The sequence below is a fragment of the Gracilinanus agilis genome, chromosome 4 (assembly GCF_016433145.1).
Source record: "Gracilinanus agilis isolate LMUSP501 chromosome 4, AgileGrace, whole genome shotgun sequence".
NCBI classification, from domain to species: domain Eukaryota; kingdom Metazoa; phylum Chordata; class Mammalia; order Didelphimorphia; family Didelphidae; genus Gracilinanus; species Gracilinanus agilis.
In genome coordinates, this window is record NC_058133.1 from 327,471,284 (window position 1) to 327,497,602 (window position 26,319).

Genomic DNA, 26,319 nt, shown 5'->3' on the forward strand with positions numbered 1-26,319 from the left:
AATAATTCATAAGAGAAGAATTATAAACTATTAAATAACCACATGAAAGATTGAGGTGAATCACTAATAACAAAAGAAATGCAAATAAAAGCAATTCTGAGGTTTCACTTGATATTCAGCAACTTGGCAAAATGATGAAACAGGAAAATACTCCATGTTGGAAGGGTTGTGCAAAGCCAAACATACTAATGTACTGTTTGTATAGCTCTGAATTGGTCCATTTATTTGTGAAAGCAATTTGGAGTTCTATTAAAGTGATTAAGATGCCCACCTATGCCAAAATAGTTAAATTAGCACTTTTTATAATGTTAAGGAACTGGAAACAAAGAAGATATCTATTAATTGGAGAATAGTTAAATAATTTGTTGTACATGAATGTAAAGGAATATTAATGTACTCTAAGAAAAATATTGATAATAATATTTTCTTAATGCCTTAAAATATTATCTCATTTTATCCTCACAACAATTGTGGGGGGTAGGTACTATTTTTTTCATCATTATTACCGATGCAGAAACTGAGGCTGACAGTTGAAGTGAATTGCCCAGGGTTATGACACTAGTAAATGTCTGAGGCTCTAGATTTGAATTCAGTTCTTCTTGACCACAGGTCCAATGCCCAATCCATTGGACCACCTAACTATCTGAGAGACTGATTATGATGAATACAAAGAAACATTGGAAGACACATATGAAATAAGGTGAAATGAAAAAGCAGAACTAGGAAAACAGTCTGATAATGAAAATGGTAAGAACAACCACAAAAAAATTTGAAATAAAAAGTAATAAAATTATAATAACCAAGCTTGGGCTGCCCAAAAGAAATATGAGAACTCACCTCCCACCTTTTTTTTTAAACCCTTGTACTTCAGTGTATTGTCTCATAGGTGGAAGATTGGTAAGGGTGGGCAATGGGGGTCAAGTGACTTGCCCAGGGTCACACAGTTAGGAAGTGGCTGAGGCCGGGTTTGAACCTAGGACCTCCTGTCTCTAGGCCTGGCTCTCAATCCACTGAGCTACCCAGCTGCCCCTCCCACCTTTTTATAGAGAGAGTCAGGCCTGTAGATGTGGAATAATAACTACCCAAATGTCAAGTTTAGTTGAATGTCTCAGTTAATTTTGCTGAGCTGGGTTTAGTTTTTAGTTTTTGTCTTTTTTTATTTGTTATATGAAATGGATTTCTGAGAGGATGTAGAAAGGTAACAGATGAGAAATGTATATTTAATAAAAACACTATTTATTATATTATCACCACCATCATCACCACCACCATTACCACCACTACTACTACTATATTACTATTAATAGAGATATTATTGTTCCTAAGCCCTCGCCTTTAAAGAATAAGCCAGTAGCTCTCTGGAAAGCTTTTCTGTTCTGACTTCTACTCCTTGAGATCTAGAGTTAATTTTGTTTTGTCTCTGTAACCATAGCATAGTGTCTTATATCTAGGAGTGCCTAGTAACTATTATGGAATGACTGAAAGTAGATTAATGACCTAGAAGATTCCTAAAAACTAATGTTGTACTGCAAGCTAATTGAATGAAAATCTCTTTTCTCCACTGACAATAATTGCTAGGAAAATCTCATTGAAATCACATCACATCACATCACTCCTTTGGGTCTATGAATCTGATGTCCTGTGACTTGAGAGGGATGCCCATTTCCTTTTCTGAACTCCTATCATTTTGTCCCACCAATATTCTCCAAGGGTACGTATAGTGCAGTGATAGGAACTCAATAGGCAACCATTGCCTGAGATCTGACTAGACAAGTTCATAGTTCTTCTCTACACAAAACTTCTTTACACAAAACATATTTCCTCAAATAGTTTCAAACAAATGAGTCTCAAAGATTATACCTGGTGTAAAGTGATGAAGTATGAAAGATTTGCCTTTACATTTCCCCAGCTTCTCTACTCCTTCTATTGGCCTTCCAACTAGTCTCATAGCTAAAATGAATTTTTATTCTAGTATTTTCCTTACCCCAACTTCCTACCAGAAAAAATATCTGATAAACCTATTCAGACTAAGGTAGAATGACTGGTAAGCCTTAAATATTTAATTAGGCATTAAGATTTTTCAATGGATATTTTCACTAGAGTTAGGGTACAATGTTATCACTCAGATACTAACAATAACAATAACCAGTGGACCAGCTAGCATTTAGTAAGCACTTACTATGTGTCAAGCATTATGCTAAGTGGAGAGAATGCAAATATACACAGAAAAAAAAGGCAATCCTTTCCCTCGGGGAGCATGTGTTCTAATAGGAAAAGAAAACCTATGAAAGTAAGCTGAGAGATTTAATTGAAATGAAAGAATTTGGACCCAGTGAAGCCATATGATTTACACAAAGTAATATGTCTACTAAGCTGGAGAATTGAGACTCAACCCAGGTTTCCAATTCCAAGATTTGGGTTCTTTTTTTCTATATTACATTATGTCTCAACAGGTCAAAAGGATGAAAGAATGAATCTTTAGTTGTGGGAGTTCTTACAACACACAGTTCAGTGGAAACACTATTTTTTTTTAGATTGAGAAGGGTTATTTCCATATTGCTGTAATCACATGATGTAAACATTGATCTCTTATATCTACACATAATACTCAGCTTCTGGGCATTGAATTTCAGTTTCAATTTGTCTAAACTGAAGGTAAAACAGTTTAAGAGCAACAACCATTCTCCATCACAAAGAATGGAGTGTATATAACTCAACAAAAAGACTTTAACTTCTTGTAGACTTTTTGGAAAAGATCAATTGTTTTATAAGTTGTATTTGGAACAGCCATTGGAGAGATGGAAAACAGATGCCTATTAACATCTTTCTGAAAAATTTCAAGGTGCTTGGAAATAGTTCTTTAAGACATGAGTTCATAAGCTCAAGTTCATGAGGGAGCAAGACACATTATAAGGAAGAACTACTTTCTGGAAATGAGCAATTTCCTCGACTGTTGATGAGGCAACCTTCCTAACACTTTGCACAATGAAGAAAATCTGCTGTGGTCTGGGGGTGAACTCAGGAACAGAGGAAGAAACAGGGCAAAGAATCCATTCACTAAGTCTACAACCCTAATTGGACATCAGCAGATTCATAATGGAAAGAAGCCCTAGGCATATAAAGGATGTGGCAGAGCTTTCCATCATAGCTCATCACTCACTAATCATCAGAGAATTATTACTAGAGAAAAAAACCTAGGACAACAATGTCTATTGGATCACTGGGTGGGTATTTAACTGGTGCCTTCACTCCATAGCTTTCAGCCTGGCAAAAGAAATTAATGAAATTAAAAGCATCTTGTCATTTGTCAGAAGATCTGTGGAAAAAGCTTTTCTGGATGGGAGGTCAGAATTGATCTCTAAAATAAAGTTCAGGCTCCTGGAGGTTTCCTTTATCTATGCTTTTCCTGTATTCCATTACTGTGGAATTACAGCCATTCTCTGTACTCCATTACTAGGGACTTAGCTATGTAAATATTGTACATATTTGTTCAGAGTATGGATGTCCTCTGAATCATTCTCTCTGAAGGTCATATAGTGTGGTGGTTCTTAATCTGGGGTTCATGGACCTCCAAGAAATTTAGATTTTAGTCAGTAAACTTGGATATGAAAAAATACATGCTTTCCCCCCCCCATTAACTTCTCACTGAAATTCAGCATTGCCCTCAATTATTAGTGTAGGCAAAAGACTACCTAATTTTGTTATTCTTAGAAGGTGGTTCAAAGATTTCACCAGACTACCAAACGGTTCATGACACAAGGACCTGAGGCAAACAGAGTTAAAGGACTTTTCCAGGCTCACATAACTACTAGGTGTCTAAAGTTGGATTTAAATCTAAGTCAGGCCCAATACAATATCCTCTGTACCACCTCACTATCCCATCACAAGAATGTGTATATTCAATTGATAATATCATAAGATTTTGATATAAAAGTGACTGTAGAGAACATCAAGTTCAACTCCCTCATTTTATAGATGAGAAAACTTCTCTTAAAGGTGATTAAGTGCCTTTCCCCAAATACACAGTCACTAAACATCTAAAACAAAATCTAAAGTCTAGTCTTCCCACCTATGTCCATGGTAATAGCAGTCTCAACTAAATGGAGCTCATTGAGTATTTACCAACAACTAGCATGATTACAGTACTGTTCTAAGTGTAGGTTTCTCTTTTTAAAAAAAGGGGGGGGGCTGCTTCCCTGAAATGAAATCTCTTTCAAAGAAAAAAAATAAGGTACAATAAAAGCAACTAAAAATAACTACAGGGTGTCCCAAAAGTTTTAGTGCAGTTTCAAACTTAAACCTCAACATTATCCTAAGACTTTTGGGACACCCTGCATATGATGTTCTTTTATTTTATATGAATGAAACCACAGGGTAGGGGATGGTAGAATCTAGGTTCAAATTCTGCCTATGAAATTTATCAATCATCTGTCCATGGGCAAATCATGGAACGTTTCTCAAATTGAATTTCATCATCTGCAAAGTAGAGATGGTAGCTGAAGCACTTTTATTTTCTCAAATGAAATAATGTACCCAAAATTCTCTGCACTCCATAAATGTCAGTTATTATTATTTGTAATGAACTTAATTACTGAGTTTCTACTGTGTACCCACCACTTTTTTGACTACTGCTAAATTATATTAATTTCCAGGCAGCTCTAGTCCTGGTCCCACCCAAAACAAACCTCTCTCTGGTATTTCTACTTCATCAGCACAGGACCTACACATGGATGGCAGGAGAAGCTTTGACCCAGAAGCGACAGGGAAAATGATGACAAATAGTGGTGATAGTTTAGAAATTTAGACAGAGAATGAAAGGAGAGAAGAAGATATCCTACTTGGTCCTGAAAATGTCTCGAGGCTGGCTCTAATTTTAAAAGATTTTCTCAGGAGGAGCTTCTGACTCTTTACCTCCCTTGGGTTTCATTTGGAATTTGAGTCCTACAACACAAACAGACACACATTTTTCTATATAGGGCAAAGCAGTCAGATGAGGACGTAAAATGTAGGCCTGGTTCCTTGAGGAGTTGTTCTGTGCAAGTGGGAACAGAAATTGATTTCTCTACTTTGGCATAATTCAGAGAGTGCATTGCAAAGGAGGCAGCCTAATTTTTCTCACCCCACATCCAGTTCCCAGTCAGAGTCATGATCACAGTGATTTCCTCTTGGGGTTTTATTTTTATTTGTTCTTTTTTAGCCTGTTGAAAACAGGAAGAGACAGACAGACAGACAGACAGACAGACAGACAGACAAAGAGACAAATCCAGACCCAGACCCAGACAGAGAGAAAGAGATAGCCAGATAGAGAGACAGACAGAGACAGGAAGAGATAAAGACAGAGCGAGATAGAGACAGAGACAGAGAGACAGAGAAGAGAGAGAGGGCGAAGGGAGATGGGGACTGTGAGAGAGAAGACAGTCTACCTGTAGGTATAATAATTTCAGAAGAGTTCCTATTATTGTGACTTAGTTGTTGAGGTAGAAGTTGGTCCAAGTAAAGTTGGGTAGAGTGGAGGTGGAATGGACATTGACTACTTAATGGTAGAGGCCAAAGGAGGACTCACAGCAAATTGGTGGGCAGTGGTCCTTATAGGGAGGAAGTGTTCTCTCCTGAGGTGCTCTAAAGGTGAAGCTCTGACTCTACTTCTCTTCGTTAAAGTAAGAATTATAATTAGTAAAAGTAGTCTGCCATTCCTTGATGGAGGCAAAACTATCTTTGCTATTTGAGGGATGGGAAAAGATTATTCATTTAAAAGTATAATTTTTTTCATAAATTGTAATGTGTTAATTCTTTTATACATGGGAAAAAAACAGCAGTTGACATATAGCAGCTAGTTGGTGCATTGGGTCTGGAGCAAGGAAGCTTCATCTTCATGAGTTCAAATCTGGCCTTCAGACACTTATAATTATGTGCCCTTGAGCAAGTCACTTTTTTTGTTTGCCTCAGTTCCTAATCTTTAAAATGAGCTGGAGAAGGAAATCACGAACCATTCCAGTATCTCTGTCAAGAAAACCCCAAACCAGGTCACAGAGAGTTAGACATGACTGAAAAGCAATTTAGCAACAAGAAAAAAATTTTAAATATATATTTTAATCTCATGTGTATGGATCTTGTGGCAATCTGTTTTCACTGAGTCAAATTCCTCTTTTCACTAGTATATGCCATAATTGGGCTTTGTTATCCCTGTGCAGGTATGTTATAAGATAAATGTCACAGTAAGTTGAAAAGAACATGGATGGGTTCTGGAGGCAGCAGACTTAGGTCAGTGCAAGGCTGCTAAATGTTTTAACAATTAGCTTTTAGAAAAAAATGATATACTAAGAAGTTAAACCTGCAGTATTAAAAGTTTCCTTAAAATTAAAAACTTCTTTAAAATTTGAATTCAAATTACTCTATTAAGATTAGAGATCAACAAAACAATAATTTAAGTTCTGATTTGTGATATCTAATGATTTCTGAGATGTAAAAATGCTCATGCTGAAAATTTAACAATTGGCTCTCTAACATATCCCTTACTTTGGTTCAGATCCTGCCTCTTATTTTACTACCTGTGACCTCAGGCAATTCATTCAAAATCTCCCAATTTTTTCATCTATAAAATGATGGAATTGGACCAGATGGCATATGAGGTCTTTACCAGCTCTAGATGATGATTCTATAATACATAATTGAGCATGAGAACACTAAAAGCTTATATTTACTGTTGGGTTTATGGTTACAAAATATTTCTTACACATTAAAAAAATAATTTTCTCTAAGATATGATGGTTGGTAGTACAAATACTAATTTCTATTTTGCAGATACGGAAATGGGAGCTTAGAGAGTGTGATGTGAGTTGTCCCAAGTTATAAGCATTTTCCCACAATTCGTGTGGTAGTAGTAGAATTTGGGTGGGAGTCCAAATCAAGGATGTTTGGTCCAAGGCTAGGATTTCCATTTGACTGCACTGCCTTCACAAGACTTATTACAAAAATCAATATTTCTACAATGAATGATTCCTATGTTTCTAACTTCTTCTACCACCATTCAGACTCTGGATCACTTTGGTCATCAGCACTGATGAGAGACCTGGTCCCAGGTGGCTGTAGGAGTTAATAGAAAGGACATTTAAAATGCACTCTCCTTTCCTTTGATGTATTTCATTTTGAGGGTGCTTGTTTGGGTTCAGAAAATTGAATTAGCAGAATCAGTGTGTTCTTTTCATCTTCATCATAATTGGTTCTACCTGTGTATCATTTGGGGGTACAGTTTCCAACACAGATCAGTAATGTGGGTTTCGTTTCCATAAGCTGGGGACATTATAAATTTAGGGTTGACTAGTGGTTGTTTTAGGTGGCTGCCAATCTTCCAAGTAGCATTCTTAATTATTACCAGGAAACGAGGCATTTTCCAGCCATGTGTTTTAGATTTAAGGGTAATATGTCTTGTCAGCCCTCTCTGCTGGACTGATGGACAGCCCAGTGGGACTTCTGCATGTCTGTTTTGGTGGGTGACATTTTCTGGGTTAGATAGAGGCCTGATAGAATGAAGATAAAGAAAAATATCAAAAGTTCCTGGCTGGAAATCAAGGGCCTACCAAGAAAAACACCAGAGACTTATGTTTTCATCACACACCAATATTTTCCCTAGGAGACAATGCAGACTGATCTTCCTCTGTGGCACTTGAATAAAGGAAGTCAGGCCCTAGCCTCCCTATCATGAGTCTTCCTGGAAGGCTCTTGACCTCTTCTTTGAGTGGCATAGCTGGGATATTTTGCCCCCAAAAGAATTTTTTAAAAAAGAAAAGGATGTGTAGCATTTTCTCCCGCCTATGCAAACCTGGTATTTTCCATAAAAGAATGTGTTACATGACTTGGAAAAAATAAAACTAAAATAAAAAAAATCTGGCCCAAACCTTTAGACTGGCTAAATTTGCACAGTTAACATTCACTTTACCATCAACAAATTCATTTGTCTTTGGAAGGAGAAAAAGCACAATGTGCATCATTTTTCAACTTTTTTATTAATAATCTTTTCTATTAAAAATCACTTTGTTAATATGCTTAAAAATACTTGCTTATTCAGATTTCTTTTTTCCCCTAAATATAATAAAGATGGAATTTAGATTATGCTTCTCTCTCTCTCTCTCTCTCTCTCTCTCTCTCTCTCTCTCTCTCTCTCTGTATGTGTGTGTGTGTGTGTGTGTGTGTGTGTATTTGAGAGACAAAGTCTGAGAAAGAGGCAGAGATAGGGCAGGCAGAGACAGAGAGAGTCAACATCAGATCAGGTAAAAAGAGAGTATTTTAAAAAATTATTATTATGCTTTTGTCTATTTAGATGGTTTCCTGTTATATTTTAGAGGCACAAAGATATTATAAAAAAGAATTACTTTATTTTCAATAAAAATCATTTCATCATTAGCTTCAATTATGGAGTGCTTTGAATTTCAATTTGTTTCATCCATGACACTTGTTGAACAGGAAACATTTGACCTTCCCTCTCTGCAGTAGAGATGCTGAAACTTTCAATAGTTAAAAGATGTCCTTCTTGACAGGGCAGAGCTCAAAATGGCATGTTCTCCAATTACTCTGAAGCATTTCTTTCCAGAAATGGAAATGAAGGAACCAGACTATTAGACATGGAAAAGATTTTAGGGACCATCTAGTCTAATATCTTCACTTCATATTTAATATCTGGAATATAGCCTCATGAGTGCCTATAGAAAAGTCACTCCATATTCAAAAGATGCTGCAAAGGGCATCTAGGTGGCACAGAGGATAAAGTGGCAGGTCTGGAGTTGGGAGGACTCAAATTTGGCCTCAGATATTTCCTAGCTGTGTGACCCTGGGCAAATCACTTAACCCTCTTTGTCTAGCCCTTGCCCTTCTCTCTCAGTTGTTACTAAGAAAGTAAGAGTTTAATAAAAGGAAAAAAAGGAAAGATGCTACAGGCTTAATAATATTCTAGTTTCAAAAGATATTCCAATGGGTCAGCCTATGCTTAGACCCATAGTTCAAGAGTTCCCAGGCTCCATCTTCTTTGTGTTTGTGTTTATTCTAACCAGCCAAAGAGTGAAATTGTTCAAACCAAAAGATAGTTAATCCAATGGTGTAGCAAATTCATTTACAAAGCTAAGAGCCCCCAGTATACAGATGGGGTATATATACTCTCCAACAGATTGTTATACTACCATTGGAGAAAGGTACATAAAGAAAGAAAATGAGTAGCCAGGGAACATATATGGACAATAGACTTTAAGAAACACAATTGGCCAGAGAACATGCCAAGAAACCAGATAGCCAGGGAACACATATAGCTAAGGCAACTCATATTTCTGAGTTGCTCATGTCCTCTTCTGTTATTGCCCTATCCTCTTCTGCCCTCTCAGGTGTTAAATCTCTCTTCTCAGTTATGCATCACCTCCTCTCTAATGAATATCATACCTTTATTCTCTGATTATCTCTGCTGGATCTTTTGGCAATTTTTGTGGCTACCATGCTATTCTTTGGTATCATTTGCTGGGATTCAGTTCTTCAGGGTCACTTTTTTATTTTCTATTTTAATCTATCAATGCCCAAGAAGCCTCCTTCACATAAAAGCAAATTGAGTTTTCTCTGACCATGCCTAGACAGAAAACTAGGGCAGCTAGATGGTGTAGTAAATAGAGTGCTGGATCAGAATCAGGAAGAAGAATCTTCCTGAGTTCAAATTCAGACTCAGACACTTACTAACTGTTGTGACCCTGGAAAGTCACTTAACCCTGTTTGCCTCAGTTTCCTCATGTGTAAAATGACCTGGAGAAGGAAATGGCAAATCACTCTGATACCTTTGCCAAGAAAATTCCAAATGGAGTCCGGAAAATTTCAGAAGGAAATAATTGAAAAATAACTAAATACAAAAACAAGAAGATAGAAAAGTTAACAAAACCCAACAGAATGTTCCAGACTAGGATAAAGTCTGTTCTTTTAATTTTGTCTGGTACTGATTTGACATTCGTAGTTCCATATGACAAATTATTTGGTGTTAGGAAATTCAGTTCCCATTTATTCCCTGATTCTGAGCCTGTCTTCCCTAAACCCAATTCAGTGGTTGTACTTGATACAAACAAAAAAGAACAATAATACACCAGGCGATATGTTGAGGTAAGGTACAGAGATGATTCTTAGTGTCTAATTCTCTTTCCTTGTTATACAAATGAAATTAGGTGACTCAAATATAGTCTATATTTCTTTGTACAATTAATTCCTTTACATCTGTGTATGGATTGGCAAGCACAATGCCTTGCTAATCTCCCTACATACTGAAGAGGAAATTGATGTCAGAGAGGAGACATGACATTTTTCTAGGCATGTGAAGACTAGAATTTTCACTTCTTACCATTAAATACCTTACATCTGTCCCAGCAGCACTTTTCTTGAACCTGTCTAAAACACTCCAAATGTAATACTGTGTATTATGGCTTTATATGTATATACCTTATCCCTATAAGATCTGTGAAGGCAGAGGTCCTATCTTATCTAAGTTTTACACATCAAATGAGATAATAGATGTTAAAAAACCCAAACAAAAAATCCTTAATAAATCTTAAAGTGCTATATAATTGCCTCCAACAACTAAGACTATGTTGAACACAATGGATGCTCTATAATTGCTTGTTAAGAGGATAAACCAATGAATGAGCTATTTAAAATCACCTTTAGAATCTGGAAAGCATGTGGACCCAACCTTAATTTTGACTACAAGTAGATAGTGTACAATCTGGATGAAGGCCAAAGTTTGCAAGTTTATAAACCAAGTTGCAAGCTTGGGATGCTGCATTATTTTCGATAGTCTTCCAGTGCCTACATTCAGTGAAAGGAGCTAAACACTAAAAACCTAGCACTATGGAAGCTATTTTTCTCTGCATCTCTCTACTCTACTGAATAATCAATATGGTTATTAAATTTAATTAAATAAATAATGAATGTTTACTATGAATCAGGAATCGCACTCTGGTAACCAACCAGGATTTGAATTAAAGAATGATTGATGCACAGCCCAGTGACTGATACATAGCAGTAGGTGCTAGCATGTTTATTTGCTGATTAACTGATGCACAGTGGTGTTAATCAGTGTGCATACATATATGCATGTGCTTATGTTGACTTGTTCTTTGCCTAGCTAATAAAACTGTGAAAATTAAAATTCTGGGTTTATGTGCTGGTGGTTTGTTGTATGTCTCATTCTTTTAGGTTCGCCATATATCCAATAATGACGGGTTTGAACATTGGGTTTGAGTGGACATTGACAGTTTACAAAGATGACCAAGAAATAGTCTCTATTCTCAAAGAGCTTACCCTGTAGTAAGGCATGGACATGGAATACAAAGCAGAAAGAACTGCATAAGAGACATAGGAGCATAGTGTTAGGAAAGTTTGGGGGCAGAGAAGGTCACACCTGATTTAGAATGATGAGAAAAAAATCACTGGAGCTTTTAATCTGGCCCCTGAAGAAGAAGAATGTGTGTGTGTGTGTGTGTGTGTGTGTGTGTGTGTGTGTGTGTGTGTGAAATGTGTGTATGTGTTTAGGTGAGATGTAGTTGTAGGTAGAGAAGAAATCTCCAGGAAAAAAAAAAGAAGAGAATAAACAAAGGCCAAAGGTATGTTCAAAAAAGAGCAAAGAATATAATTTGATTGGTACAGAAAAGTAAAAAAAACCAACCCTAACCCTGCACTTATTAAGTGCCCACTATGTTCCTGGCACTGTACTGGCATTGAGAACATGAAGATAAAAATGAAAGGATCCCTCAGAGAACTTGCATCTTTTGATATATATAAGAATAATGATAATAAAAAATACCAATAATAGTTAATATTTATTTGGTGCTTACTCTGTGTTAGGTACTATGCTAAGCACTTTATTAACAATAGCTTGGTAATAATGCAAAAGTGAGCAACATGTACAGTGTGAACTCCTTTTTACAGCTTAGATTAGCTATCTTCTGACAGGCCAATTAACTTGCCCATTAACAGAAACCTGTTGGATGTCAGAGACAGGATTTTGAACTTGGAATCCGGATTCCAAGACCAAAGCACTTTCCTCTATAACTCACTGCCTCTCAGTGCAGTTGACTAAAATGAATCTTCCCAGTCATGTTAGCAGAATGAACCTAATGGATGCTGGAACAGAGGTAATTCTCTTACATATCCCTCCACTTCCTATTTTACTTTTCTTGGTGTGCAGATATAAACACAGGACAGGGATTGCATCCATCAGTCAATATCATTGAATACACATGAGTGTGTCTTTTGTATTTGTGTCCTTAGGACCTAGAATTTTGTGATTGTTCAGTTGTTTTCAGTTGTGTCTGACTCTTCATGATTCTATTTGGGGTTTTCTTGCCAAAGATACTGGATTGATTTGTCTTTTTCTTTTTCAACTCATTTTACAGATGAGGAAACTGAGGTAAACAGGGTCAAATAACTGTTTTAAGGTCATGAAGTAATAAATGTCTGAGGCCAGATTTGAAGCTGTCTTCCTGAATCCAAGTGCTCTGCTCTATCTACTTTGCCACCTAGTTGCCTCTAGGGCCTAAGAGTAGAGTCTGGAATACTGAAAAAACTTCATAAATGCTTGTTGATTGATAGATCATTAGGTGGATTGATGGAAAAGTTTAAAAAATTAATAAAATATAAATTTTAAAATGAAAAAAGTTAAAAATATCAAAGAAAATGCATAAATCTCCACTCTGATCTCATCTTAGTTTCCCATCTATTTAGTGGGTATACTCAGCCTAATGACTTGAAGTCACACAATTAGATAAGGAAAAGTACTTATAACAAAAGAAAACAGGAATCTTCAGTTAGAGAGACAACAGCTTTATTGTTACAAGTACATTTCAGCTACATTAAGATTAAGAGAGACATAAAGACTATGATTAAAAGAGAACTGTGGACTCCACCTTTTGCTCAAGGGTCATAATTCAAGATCCACTAACTGAGGAAGGAGGTGAGGTATTTTGAATTAAAATGTGGCTTTCCCACAGAGCCCAAAGCACTGCATGGAAATTCTGACGAATCTTTACACTCCATCCTCTCATACAGGAGAAGCCACATACACCCTAGGACTTGGATAGGAAGCTGAACTCAAGAATAGTTTTAATTTAGTTAGGGTTTTACTAGGATTCAAGTAGAGTGTGGAACTCTGAACCCAGGACTAATTTCTTAATATATACTGAGAGCCTTCTTGGCTCCCAAATTGCCTTATATTCTAAGGCCCTTGGAGGAAAAAAAATTGATGTCCTGGTAAAACCCACTGTATGAAATATTCCTTCAGTTGCAGAACTGCCAAGGGAACTTGACAGAACTTTAGAAAAAATGCTTCTCTCAGTTTTCCATATTTTTAAACTCTTTTCCTTATCCAAAGACTGAGCGCAAAGGGGACTTCAGTGGATGAGACTGAATCATCCTTCATCTGTTTGTGTCCATCTAGAGAATACATACCCTTTCAGTTGTATATAAATTATATGTCAGTAATATACACACACACAAACACATACATTTGTACAATCTGAATAGGATCACAGATTTATATGTATACATATGTATATATAGGACCTATATAACATATACGTGCATTCAAATTATATATATACATACATACATATATACGTATGTATTTTGATGGCTAGGAATACAATGTTAAATGAAATAAGGGTTGTAGGATTTAGTTATTTCCCTTTGCATTTCTTTGAATTCATTTTTTTCAAAGACATTTAATAAATTATTCATTTATTCATCATGTCACATGCTGTCTCCCCTCCAAGACTTTGCTTATTCCACCTTATGAGAGGCAGCATGGTGTAAAAAATAGAGGTCTCTGATTTTAGAGTCAGATAAAGAACTGTGTTCAAATCCCTTCTCAGCTACTCTCTGTGTGACCCTGGACAAGTTATTCTAAGCTTTCTTCATTTTAGTTTCCTGATCTATAAAATGAATGGTTTGGATCTGATAATTTCTAAGGTCCACATGTGTATCATAAATCTATGATCCTATGATCTGATGCCCTTCTAGAGTTAGGATAAAGCCCTCATCAATTGTAAAAGCACTGTTTAAGTGTTACCTCTGCCATGACATCTTCCTTGTGCTTCCCTACTCGAAAGTCATCTTTTGTTCCTAAATTCTTATAACAAATTGCTCAGACCTCTCTTATGGCATGCTTTTTCTTATTTATTATAGCTCTTAGGATCATAGATTTAGCCCAAGAAGTTGTTGAATTTTCTCATTTTACAAATAAGGAAACTGAGCCACAGATACAGGAAGTAACTAACCCATCATCACTGAAAGTAAATGACTAAGTTGAATTTGAACTCAGATCTTTTGATCCAAAAGTCAATCTTCTTTCCACCAAAGCACACCATGTCACACAGCCTCCTGTAGTCTTGTTTCATTTACTATGCTATAGGATCCATATGATGCTTCATTTTTATATCTGTCTTCATTATGTATCAGCATCAATCTTAGCATAGAACATTGCAAACAGTGGGCATTTGGTACATACTTATTGAATTAATAAGTTTTTTTTAGCAGTCTTAAGGTTTTATTGGTGAAAGGAATTCCCAGGGAAGAAACTTCCTCTATCAGTACAGAACAGTGACTGTATTATTCTGCTTTTTTTAGCCTAGAGATTGAACTGGTAACATCAAGCTTATTAGCATTATACCTTAACTATGAAATTCAATGCATACAAATGATGAAGACTTCAAGTGGCCTATTTATGACCTATTCAGGCCATAAACTATGCCTAACACTGACTACTAGGTAGGTGCTTTTAGTTAATAACACAAGGAGGACTAGAAGAGAGCATAAATATGGCTCAAGAAGAATCTACCTTCATTGTAAGAAGGCCAATTCAAAGTTTATTCCTTATTAACCAAAATTTACTAATCAATTTAATTTATTAATCAATTTAGATGTTTTCATCCAAAAACATTTTAAGATATGTACAATGTACCAGACACTGTGCTAAGTACCAGAAACACAAAGAAGTACAAATGGTCCCTGTGCTCTGAGAGCTTATATTTTAAAAGTGGAGACAACATTATATGAATAGGCACACATAAGATACATAGAGATTATATGGAAGTCACCCTTAAATGGGAAGGCGTTACTAGCTGGAGAAATGGGAGCAGCTTCTTACAAATGGTAGCATTTGAGCTTTGTCCAGAAGGTAGTCAGGGGTTTTGTGAGGAAGCAATGAAGTTTCTAAGGCAGGTGATGCTAAAGAATGGAGATGAAAGATAGAATGGCCTTTATAAACAACAACCAAGCAGTATGGTACTGCTAGACTACAGTGCATCTATGGATGTGTAAGAACGTGTAAGAGGGATAATCAGTTAGTAGGTTCACCAATATTTAACATGAGCACCTTGATACCCAGTTTATGTTAGCTAGTTAATTGATTTGGAAAGAAAAGACAACCTTTGCAAGTACATTTTCTGATTAAAAAAACACAGGATAGGAATATTAAAATGCTCATAATGTGGCAAAAAGAACAGTGAAAAAATGTCAGGATAGAGTTAAAGTCCTTAGAGCAAGAGGAAAATTTTTATGATTCTATGAAATCTTAAAAAGGAGCTCTGACTGGAAAAAAAAAGAAAAATTCCCATCTCTCTTTCCCCCTCCACCATGAGAGCTGCTTTGGCAATCTGGGCTATATCTGTCAACATATCAGTGAATATTAAAGAAGGTCTGGAGAGAGTGGTGCCATGAATTAGAGGCAGAAGTGGTCCTCTTTGTTTTACTCCTTCCTACATGGATGAGAGGGGAGGAGAAATGACTAATTTAAATTTTTTTACTAAGTATTATTTCTTTCAATTAATTAAAATTGAGAAAGAAAGAAAAAAAAGCCCAGTAACAAATCAAAGATGTATCATTGAGCAAAACAAGTTGCTACATTAGTCATATCCAGATAAAATTTGTATAAGTTTGAACCTGAGTCTATCATCATTCTGTATGAATATGGACAGCATATCTCATCATGCTTCTTCTGAAGTAGTAATTGATCATGACTTTAATCAAATTTCTTAAATCTTTTAAAGCTGAATTATTATCTTGGTTCTGCTCACTTCACTCTGCATCAGTTCATGCAAGAAAGACTGATATTTTAAGACTGTACTGGTTTATAACTCTTTTCCTCATCTCTAATGCCAGATAAAAGGTTGTGTTGTGTAAGAAGTAACTGTGGTGAATGAGCCAGAGAACCTCAAAGACAACAAACCTGAAAATACAAAGGTGCTGGATAAGGGATAGCTTTGATGACAAAGGACAAATTCATGTTCCCCAATCCCAAGCCCTCATCACCTTCAAATTTGACTCTAACATAGAATATGCCATGATGTTTTTTTCAGAATGATGACTGGAAGTGGTATAAAATGTGTGTTGTACTGTCTTTATCTGGGACTGATAGCAGAACAACCAGAATATCCAAATCCTATCATCTAGAAATTTCATTTCTATGAATATATAAATGCATATATATGTATGTATGTATATATATATATATATGTATATATATATATATATTTTCTAGGACGTTATTGAGAAAAAAGGTGCCCTATACACCAAAATATTTATTGCGTGGCTTTTCATGGTAGCAAAAAAACTTGAAACAAAGTGGATGCCAATCAGTTAGGGAATGGTTAAAAAAGTTGTGGTTCACAGATAATAGAATACTGTTCTCTTGTAAGAAATACCAAACATAATGAACATAGAGAAGTGTAGGAAAACTAAATGAACTGATATGAAGTGAAGCAAGCAGATCCAGGTAAATAGGTAAAATAACCACAAAAACATACTGTAAATTAAAATCATCATAAAACAATAAAAATAAAGATTGATAAAGTATAACAAATGAGAAGCTTGGCTCCAAAGAAGATACCTACACACACTCAAACACACACACACACACACACACACACACAAACATACATGCATACATACAGATACATAGTCACACTCCTTTGCAAATGTCTGGCAAATGGGTCATGGATAGGGAACACTGCATATAATGTCTGTAAGGATGGGATTTGTGCAAGGGGGATGGGACAAAAGGAGCCAGAAGAAGGCAGTTGGTGACAGTTACTGACAGACAGTTGAAACTAGAGAAAATTCTGGGAGATTCTCCGAGGAGAAAAGAGAGAGAAGAAAGGTCTTTGGGCAAAGGACTGGGAGGAGAGGGATGAGGAGGACATCCCAGCTCAGAGCCCATCCTGAGGGCTTTCTGAGGATCTTTCCTTGGAAATTAAAATCCTGATTCCCTGATCAAAGCTATTCCTTTGCATCTCACCCATCAAGATTTCAATCATCGAATCAGCTAAGTTTTGGACTCAATCTCTTTTTGGGAGCAATCTCTTAGTCTCTTTCACTCATTACCCAACCTTGCTGAGAGACCCCCCTTTCAGTCAAAACTTACAATTATAGTAAAGGATAGAAACAGAGAAATAGAAATAGAAACAGAAGGAGAATAGTTGAGGGGAGAAGCTTAGAAGTGGGAACCATTGGGTTTCCCACTTAAGTGACAGACCCCATAGGAATAGCGAAGAGGACACCCCAAAATCCCTCTGCCCTTCATCCCTTTCCCCAATCCCTGAATTGCAAATAATAAAAGCTGTTCATTAGTCAGATAGCATTCCAGAGTGTGTGAGAGACAAAGAGGGAGAGGGGAACCACAGCTTGGTCTGGATGCCTCCATCTTGAAGCCAGACCACCTATTGTGAATTTAAATGGTTGTGGGGGGGGTTGTGTGATCCCTATCCTTATTTGGAATCAGATTGGGGTACCATATACCTCATCTTAAAGGGAAGCCTCGCCCCCCCAACTCCAGTGGGGTGGCACAACCATCCAGATCACCTAGTTTTGGGGTGACACCCCTTAAAGTCCCCCAGTGTATATTCACCCCCAAGGGAGAGCTGGAAGAGAGACTCACTATACAGACTCTCTCTATCTCCCTCTATCAACCATTGGTTACTGGCTCTTTTTATAATTACATGTCAATTTTTTTTCAATGTGTCACCAGCTTTTTTCATTTTTTTCTTTTCTTCCTTTTAATATTTGTTATACAAGATGGCTTTCCAGGAGAGCAAAGAAGCAAGACACTGGAAAAAAATCTAAGCCATTGCTGTCAAATAAATAGAAATAAATTCATCCAGGAAGTATATTGATTTAGAAAAATATTAATTAATTAGTATTTTTATTTATCTTGTAAACTTGGGAAATATGCAACTTGCTTTAGGCAATAAGTTGATGCCTCTTACCTAGGTAATGCCAAAGCAAAGGAAAATAAAATCAAATCTATAAAAAGCTATTAAGAGAGAGAGAGAGAGAGAGAGAGAGAGAGAGAGAGAGAGAGAGAGAGAGTCCTAAATCTGGACTTGGTTATGAGATCGGTGATATATTTGAGTGGAAATAGTAGGCAAACTGCACTCCCCTCCCCACCCCACCCCCACTCCAAGAATAATTCTTGTGACCTTTTTTTCCTTGAATTGCTCAACAATATTATAGAAAAAGACCCAGAAGCTTTACAGGTGTGTCAGAGAGAATATGATTTTAAAAATCAGGCTGAATCATGGAGCTACAAAAATGTCAAGAGAGTAGAAGAAAATCATAGTGCCTGGCACATAGTAGGCACTTGATAAATGTTCATTGATTGAAACGCACCTCATGGAGCTACCACCAGAGAGCAGTATAAGATTCACAGAGCTCCTGCCATAGTTGGCACTGTTGATAGCTGTATAGATTTACATCATGGAATCCTAATGACTAATAGTCGCTCATAAAAGGGTTCTACTTTTGTTTTTCTTGGTGCCAGGACTAGCACAAGATGAGAAGAACTTTGCTCAAGTTGCTGATCTTCTAGAGTTCCTGTGGTGGAAAAACTCATCATTCTTTGGCCAAGATGGCAATGACCCTCTCTAAAATTAGCTAGTTTGATCCTCAAAGTTTGGTAGGAATGGCTAGCATTTGTGCTCTCAGATATAGACTTCTTTTTTTTCAATTTATTTGTGTGTTTTGTTTTTATATTACAAACATTTATAGATTACTTATATTTTGTGAGTTTTCTTTTTTAAAAAGTATAACAGTTAAGTAAATATAATAACAGTCATCTGGTCTGAAAATTCATGCAACATTTCACATCTGTACTATACTCCTCTATTTCTCTATTAAAAAAAGAGAAACCTATTTATTCTCTTTCCTTCCCTCCATACCACTGAATAAAAAGCAAATTCTTCATAGCAAATATACATGGTCAAACAAAACAAATTCCCTCTCTGGCTTTATTTGTATGTTTATATGTATACACATAAATATATGTATAGATATATATTTAAATATATGTAATTAATATTATAAACAGGTTATTTTACATAGTATAAGCTATATTATATTATAAATGAGATATACATATTATAATATATGATCAATAATATCTATAAATCAGGTATGAATAATATAGATTAGATTAGATTACAAATTATACTATGGTATAAATTGTACACCCTAAATTCATTGCCTCTTTGCATGGACAGCATGTATAGGCATCAGCTTTCTAGAATCAGGAATGATAATTGGATTGATCATAGTTCTTATAGCTTTAAAAGATGTCCGATTTCGTGTTAATTTTATAAAAAATTGCTTCCCGGATTCTGCTCACTTAATTCATCAGTTTATAAAAGCCCTCACCTCAAAATTATTAATTTTTATCATATTGATTATTATAGTATAAATCATTCTTTTTCTGCTCACTTCAATCTCTATTAGTACTCTGTCTTCAAGAACCCATGGACCCCTTCTCCCCCTTATAGTACAATAAAGAATCAGAAGAAGTCTATAGTGGAAGCTGTTATGGTTTGTTATCCTAGAATCCTTATTAACACTTATCCTATATATCCAATCAATTGGCAAATCTTGTCTTTCTCTCAATATATCTTGCACCTAAACCCTTTATTCATATAACCACTACTCTGGTTCTTGCCCTCATCACCTACTCCATTCTATATGCCACACAACTGCCAAAGTGATTTTCTGGAGTGATAATCTGATTACGTCACTCACTGTCATAATAAATGACAATGGCTTCCTTTTTTTCTAAGATAAATTTCTGTCTGGCTTCTAAAATTCTTCACAATCTGGACCCACTGTTTATTTCCATCTTAATTATACATTACTCCTCTTCTCATACTCAAATCCAGCAAACTACTCCTCTCTGGGTTCCTCACTCATGACATTACATCTCTTCAATTTTCCTCTTTTGCATATGATATCCTCCATGTCTGAAATTCATTCCCTCAAATTCCATGTGAACTGAAAAGACCTCTACGAATTGATGCAGAATGAAAAGAGCAGAACCAGGAGAACATTGTACACAGAGACTGATACAGTATGGCACAATTGAATGTAATAGACATTTCTACTAGTAGTAATGAAATGATCCAGGGCAATTCAGGGGAAATTAGGAAAAAGAACGCTATATCCAGAGAAAGAACTGTGGAACCAGACATGTATTAGAAAAATACATTATCAATCATGTAGAGTGATAGGTTTGTGATTAGGGTTTTGATGTTAAAGAATCACTCTCCTGCAAATATGAATAACATGGAAATGGGTTTTGAACAATAATACATGCATAACCCAGTGGAACTGCTTGTCAGCTTTGGGAGGGGTGAGAAGGAGGGATCATGTAACTATGGAAAAATATTCTAAATAAAAATTAAAAATAAGTTCCTTGAAAAAAATAACTCATTCCCTCAAAAATTCCAGTATCCTCAAGATTTAGCTCATACACAACTTTCTATATGAAAACTGATCCCCCTCATTCACTACAGGTCTCCTTCTCTCATGACTTTGCATTTAGCTACTTTTCACTAATTTCATATTATGACACTGCTTCTAAGAACCCTGGATCACTTCCATGTTGTATTGAGGAATTTGAGCAGGATTTTAGTATAATTTAGATTTAGTCATTTAAAGACAACTTTAAATAATGTATTTGGATTCTATGCACCTTGGGCTTACAATCTAATAAAGAGGGAAAAAAATCTTAGAAATTTCCTCTCTCTCTCTCTCTCTCTCTCTCTCTCTCTCTCTCTCTCTCTCTCTGTCTGTCTCTCTCTCATTTTCTCTCATTTTTCTTCCCTTAGAACTGAAAGATCAGATGGGAAATTCCAGAGTTAACTACTTTACTAATGTTATGATGATGAAGGTTTTAGGTATGGAAAAGCTCTGAAAAAACAGTGAATTCTATCTTTCCTATTTTTATCTTGCTACATCAACAATGAGATATGTCCCAGTGATCATGAGTAATGTAGGAAACAGAATGTGATCAAGAACAGAAACAGAGGGATGAATCTTGGAAATGTGTGCATCTTGGAGTTGATTAAATACTTAAAGGAGAACTGAAGTCATGAGAATAAAAAGAAACCAAGTGTAAAACCTTTGGACTGATTTTAAGAAAACTTCTTGACCATTGGGATAGTAAAATGATAGGATGGGCTGCAGAGGGAGGTTGGAGAGTCTCCACCCCTGGAAAGCTTTAAAAAGAGAATGGTCAACCAGATGTTCTGGAATACTTAGACAGTCACATGCCTGAATGTACCGTCCAGCAATATAATTTATGTTTCTATAATTCTAAGAGTTCCCAAGACAAAACCTTAGTAGAATCAGTGGGAGGGAAGAGAAGAACCTCCAAAAAGATACATAATGATACATCATAAGAGTAATATTCCTCAGAAGGCAGATAAAAGTAAGTATATGTTTTTGAAAAAAGTAAAAGGAGAGAGGATCATTAAACACATTGTCACTTACCTCTTCAGGTGGATTTAAATAGGAAACAAAGAGTATGAATTTAAAGCTAGCCACCTTTAAAACTAGCTATAACATTTAAAGATACAAAAGGGCAGGAAATACTTGCAACCGGAATGGACAAAGAACCTGACCTTGTATTGATGGAAACCATCTTGCCTAAGCCTGGAATACATTAAATTGGCAGTGTCAACTTCTGATCCAGTCATACCTGAGGAATAGAGAGGAAGGGAAGAAAGTAGTATTGAGGTATATTCCAAACCTATAGTAAGTCCTTAGACTTCTTATAGCATATACTAATGAAAAGATTCTCAGGGCCACTCATAATATAAGGGATGTTACACACAGACAAAGCCACTAACATAACCAGACTGACCCAGAGCTATATTTATATAAGCAGTCTCTCCTGATTTTCTTATCATTTCCTGTTAATATTCTCAGATCTATGGCCACAGCTTAAAACCTAGTATAGGGAACACAGGTTCCAATGGCTGGATGTCTCCTGCTCTGTTACCTACAGGAACAAAATTAAAAAGACAGATACCCTCATAAAGACTATTGGCATTAGTTCCCACAACTCTGCCTCCCTGTTGATGGTTACACAAATACTCAATTGATTTTTGCCATCTATAATTTCTATAAAATGTCTATTCAGACAGTCAGTCAATAAATATTTATTAATTGCCAATTATGTGCCAGGCACTGTGCCAAGTGCTGAGGATACAAATATATGAAAGAAAGATAGTCCTTGCCATCAAGAAACTTACAATCTAATGAAGGAAGATAAAGCAAAGGAAAATTGAAGTCGGATGGGTGGGGGGAAAGAAGGAACCTGGCTGGAAGCTATGATGAATACCTTCAAAAGAAAGGAGCCAAATGGTTGGCCTGGCCACTCACCTTAAATGGAAGTTCTGGGGAGGAGACTAATAAGATTGATGTGATCATACAGGATGATGAGGTTCCTGGAGACTTGTTGGAGAAATCCTAAGGATCATCCAAGTGGGAAATGAGACAACTGGCCTGGGCACCTGTCTTAAATGTTTCCTTTTGTCCAATTCAGAAATTTTCTTCCATAAAATCAATAACGAAATTGTTTTCTCATTTGGTGTCATTGGCATATTTTTTACTTGTTTACTTATTTTTAGTTTTGTTTAAGGGAGAAAAATTAGTTGATATGTGGGGCCAGGAAGACAGTAGCTACTACCAATAGCCCTTTATAAAAGACACTAACTTCTCCCTCATGCTGACACTGGTGGTGCTAAGGCTATACTGAAAGTGTAGCTACGAGCATCTTGGCTCTCTCATTCTCCTTTTCAGATATGACCTGACGATAGAGCTATATGACCATAAAGGTCCAGGATTCTGGTGACCTTCTCTGTCTATCAAGTATTTGACCTGGAGTTAGAAAGTCTTGAATTTGAATTCAACCTCAGACATTCATTAACTTTGTGATTCTAAGTCACTTAAACTTTGTCAGCCTCAGTTTCCTCATCTGTAAAATGGAGATAATATCAGAACCTATCTCCTAAGGTTGTTGTGAGAATTAAATGACATTTCTAAAACACTTTGCAGACCTTAAAGTGGTATAAAAATGCTATTTTCTTCTCTTTCTCTTCCTCTTCCTTCTCTTTCTCCTTATTGTGATATATGCCTCTGGAAAATATATGCCCATTGGGCCATGCTGCAAATTACCTCAGCTCTACAACTCAGAGAAGACTGAAAGAACTGGGTAATAATGACTCTGTTCCTTAAGGTAAGCAATAGCTGTAACCTTGACAACCCCTATAGTGTTCCTCCCCAATCTTTCAGACATGCCCTTGTTAGAAGTCTTAGAGCTTTAATGCTTTCCAAGTCCTATCTGTGTTCATGACTTCCTTCTTTGTGTGGTTGGATGATTACAGGGATTGACCAGAGCACTTGTGAATTGACCTCTGGATCTCTGAAATCAATCCCTGAATGGACACTGTTTAATGGTAGTTTGGATAACTACTTTATTCTGCTGAATAAACTGGGCAAAATGAGCCTTCAGTTTGACTCATGTATTTAACTGTTGTTTCTGGAGAGGCCTAAAATGAAGAGAGGTTGTGTCAATTGTATTTTAATAGAGTGACTAAGTTGCGAACATTTCCAAAAAATATTTTTCTTCAGAAAGACTTGAGTTTTACAGGCTTTGGAGGCAGTGACTCAGAAGGGCTGTTGTTGCTCTCAACTCTCTAATTAGCAAGCTTCGGAGCCTATCGCCAAACACAAACTTTGAAGAGGGAGGAGAAATAGTCAAGGTTTACTACAAATATCCCATTGGCATTTCAATCATAAACTCTGTTTTTGAAATTGTATCCTCCTTCTCCTTCTCTTCTTCCTCCTTGCCCTTTCTCTCTCTCTGTCTCTCTCTGTCTCTGTCTTTGTCTCTCTCTCTTTCTCTCCCCTCTTTTGCTCTCAGTGTCTCTGTCTCTCACCTCATTGACTTGCATAGCTTTAATTATCACTTCTATATAAACAACTCCCAGATCTAGATTTCCATTCCTATTACTTGTCTTGAACTCTAGTCCTTGACTATTGAACATTTCAAACTGAATGCCCAATAGCTATTTCAAGCTCAGCAAATACTAAACAGAAATCATTGCTTTCCCCTCAAAACCAGCCCCTCTTCGAACATCACCTGTTTGTTTCAAGAGTGCCACCATTCTTCCACAACTCAGATTATAATTTCTTATTTGAATCATGCTTTTGAAAGTCTTTTCTTCTGACCTAAAATTAGTGATCAGTCATAGCATGTGATATGTATTTCAATGCTAATTCTAAGCTGAGGGGAAAATGGAGGCTGTCAGTGAAAATCTGGAAATACACAGAATTTAAACAGATCAAAGACTTTTACTTCCATCCAAGATACTAAAGTAACCTAACCAAGGATTCCATGAGCTGAGTTGAAGAAAGAACATTATGGTTATGATTTTTTTTAATTTTTTATCAGCATCTAAAACTGCAGAGAGGAAAAAAATAACCCACATGAAAAGAGATTAATTTTCCCCTAGGCTAAAGTGAATGATTGTGATCAAATGAGATAATATTTGTAAAACCCTTTGTATAGTGACTCCAACAATATTAAATATTTAATAAATACGTGTGACCTTCCCTTCCCTTTCTTCCTTCCTTCCTCCCATTGTTAAAACTAGAATCAAGTACCTTTTACTCTGAGTGCCTCTGGCAAATCTTCCCTCTTTCTGTCAGGTAGGATATAGGTCAGGACCAAAAAGAAGGTCAAATCTTTGGGCCACCTATTGGGAAGAAAAAGGTGTGATCTGGAAAGAAGCATCCCCTCAGTTCTTTCCCTTTCTTGCTGGGAGGAGAGAACAAAAAAGGATTAGCATCTATACATACCTTGGTCCATAGCTATGCCTGCTCCTTACACACATACACACACATATGGAAGTTTACTTACACTTATATATGTATGAAGAAGTCAATATGTACCTGTTTACATTCATATATACATATTGGCTTCCTCAATAGACTGTAAGCTTCTTGAGGGCAGAGATTATTCCCTTTTATTCTTCAGACCAAAGAAAACAATGACTAGCAACAACAAAGGTTTGATTAAAAGAAATGAAAGGAAATGATAAATGATGTACGATATTCTCATCCAGGATCAGGATGAGAATATATCAAAGTTAAACCCTTTGATATTAGCTTTCAAAAGCTCTCAGTAACTTTAAGAATATACATTTTTGAGGTAGAAAGGGTTGTCATGTTGTTGAATCCAGTAGCCCCATTTTATATACGAAGACAGTGAGATTCACAGATGTTAAGTGTCTTACTTAAGGTCACAAAGGGAGTAAGTAGCAGAAAGGAAAATAGAGTCTAAATCCTCTGACTGGAAATCTAATCCTTTTCCCACTGTACTTAATCTATCTTCTTCATGAGGCTTCTGAAGTGCCCAGTCAGGAATTGATGGATTGTAAAATACACAATTTTATTGACACTCTTCTGAAGTATAAGAAACTTGCCAAAACCCTGGGGAGGGGTGGGGGGAGAATAAGAGAAGAAGCTAGTGCAGAGCTATTATTCCAAACTGGTCTAAGGGAAAGAGACAAAATGACAACCATTAACTTTAAAATTTTTTTTTCAGACTAAATCATTATGAACAACTCTAATTTGTTTTTATAAGGCTTCTCTAAAGAAGTGGATCAAAGCACTGAGTCCCCAGAATTATAAGACTAGGGGAACCCAACCACTCACTGTATTAGAGAAAAGAAGCTAAGGTGGTAACTGTTCAGTCAGACCAAATGACCTAGGAAACCAGAATATTGGTGTGCCTCCAAGAAACTGAATGTAGGGACCAGAGAAGGTAACAGTGACCTAGAGATCTTGGCTCTTTCTGCTTTAATGTGCCACCTAAAGATAAGCCAAGTGAAAGAGAGAGAGAGAGAGAGAGAGAGAGAGAGAGAGAGAGAGAGAGAGAGAGAGAGAGAGAGAGAGAGAGAGAGAGAAAGAGAAGAAGAAGGA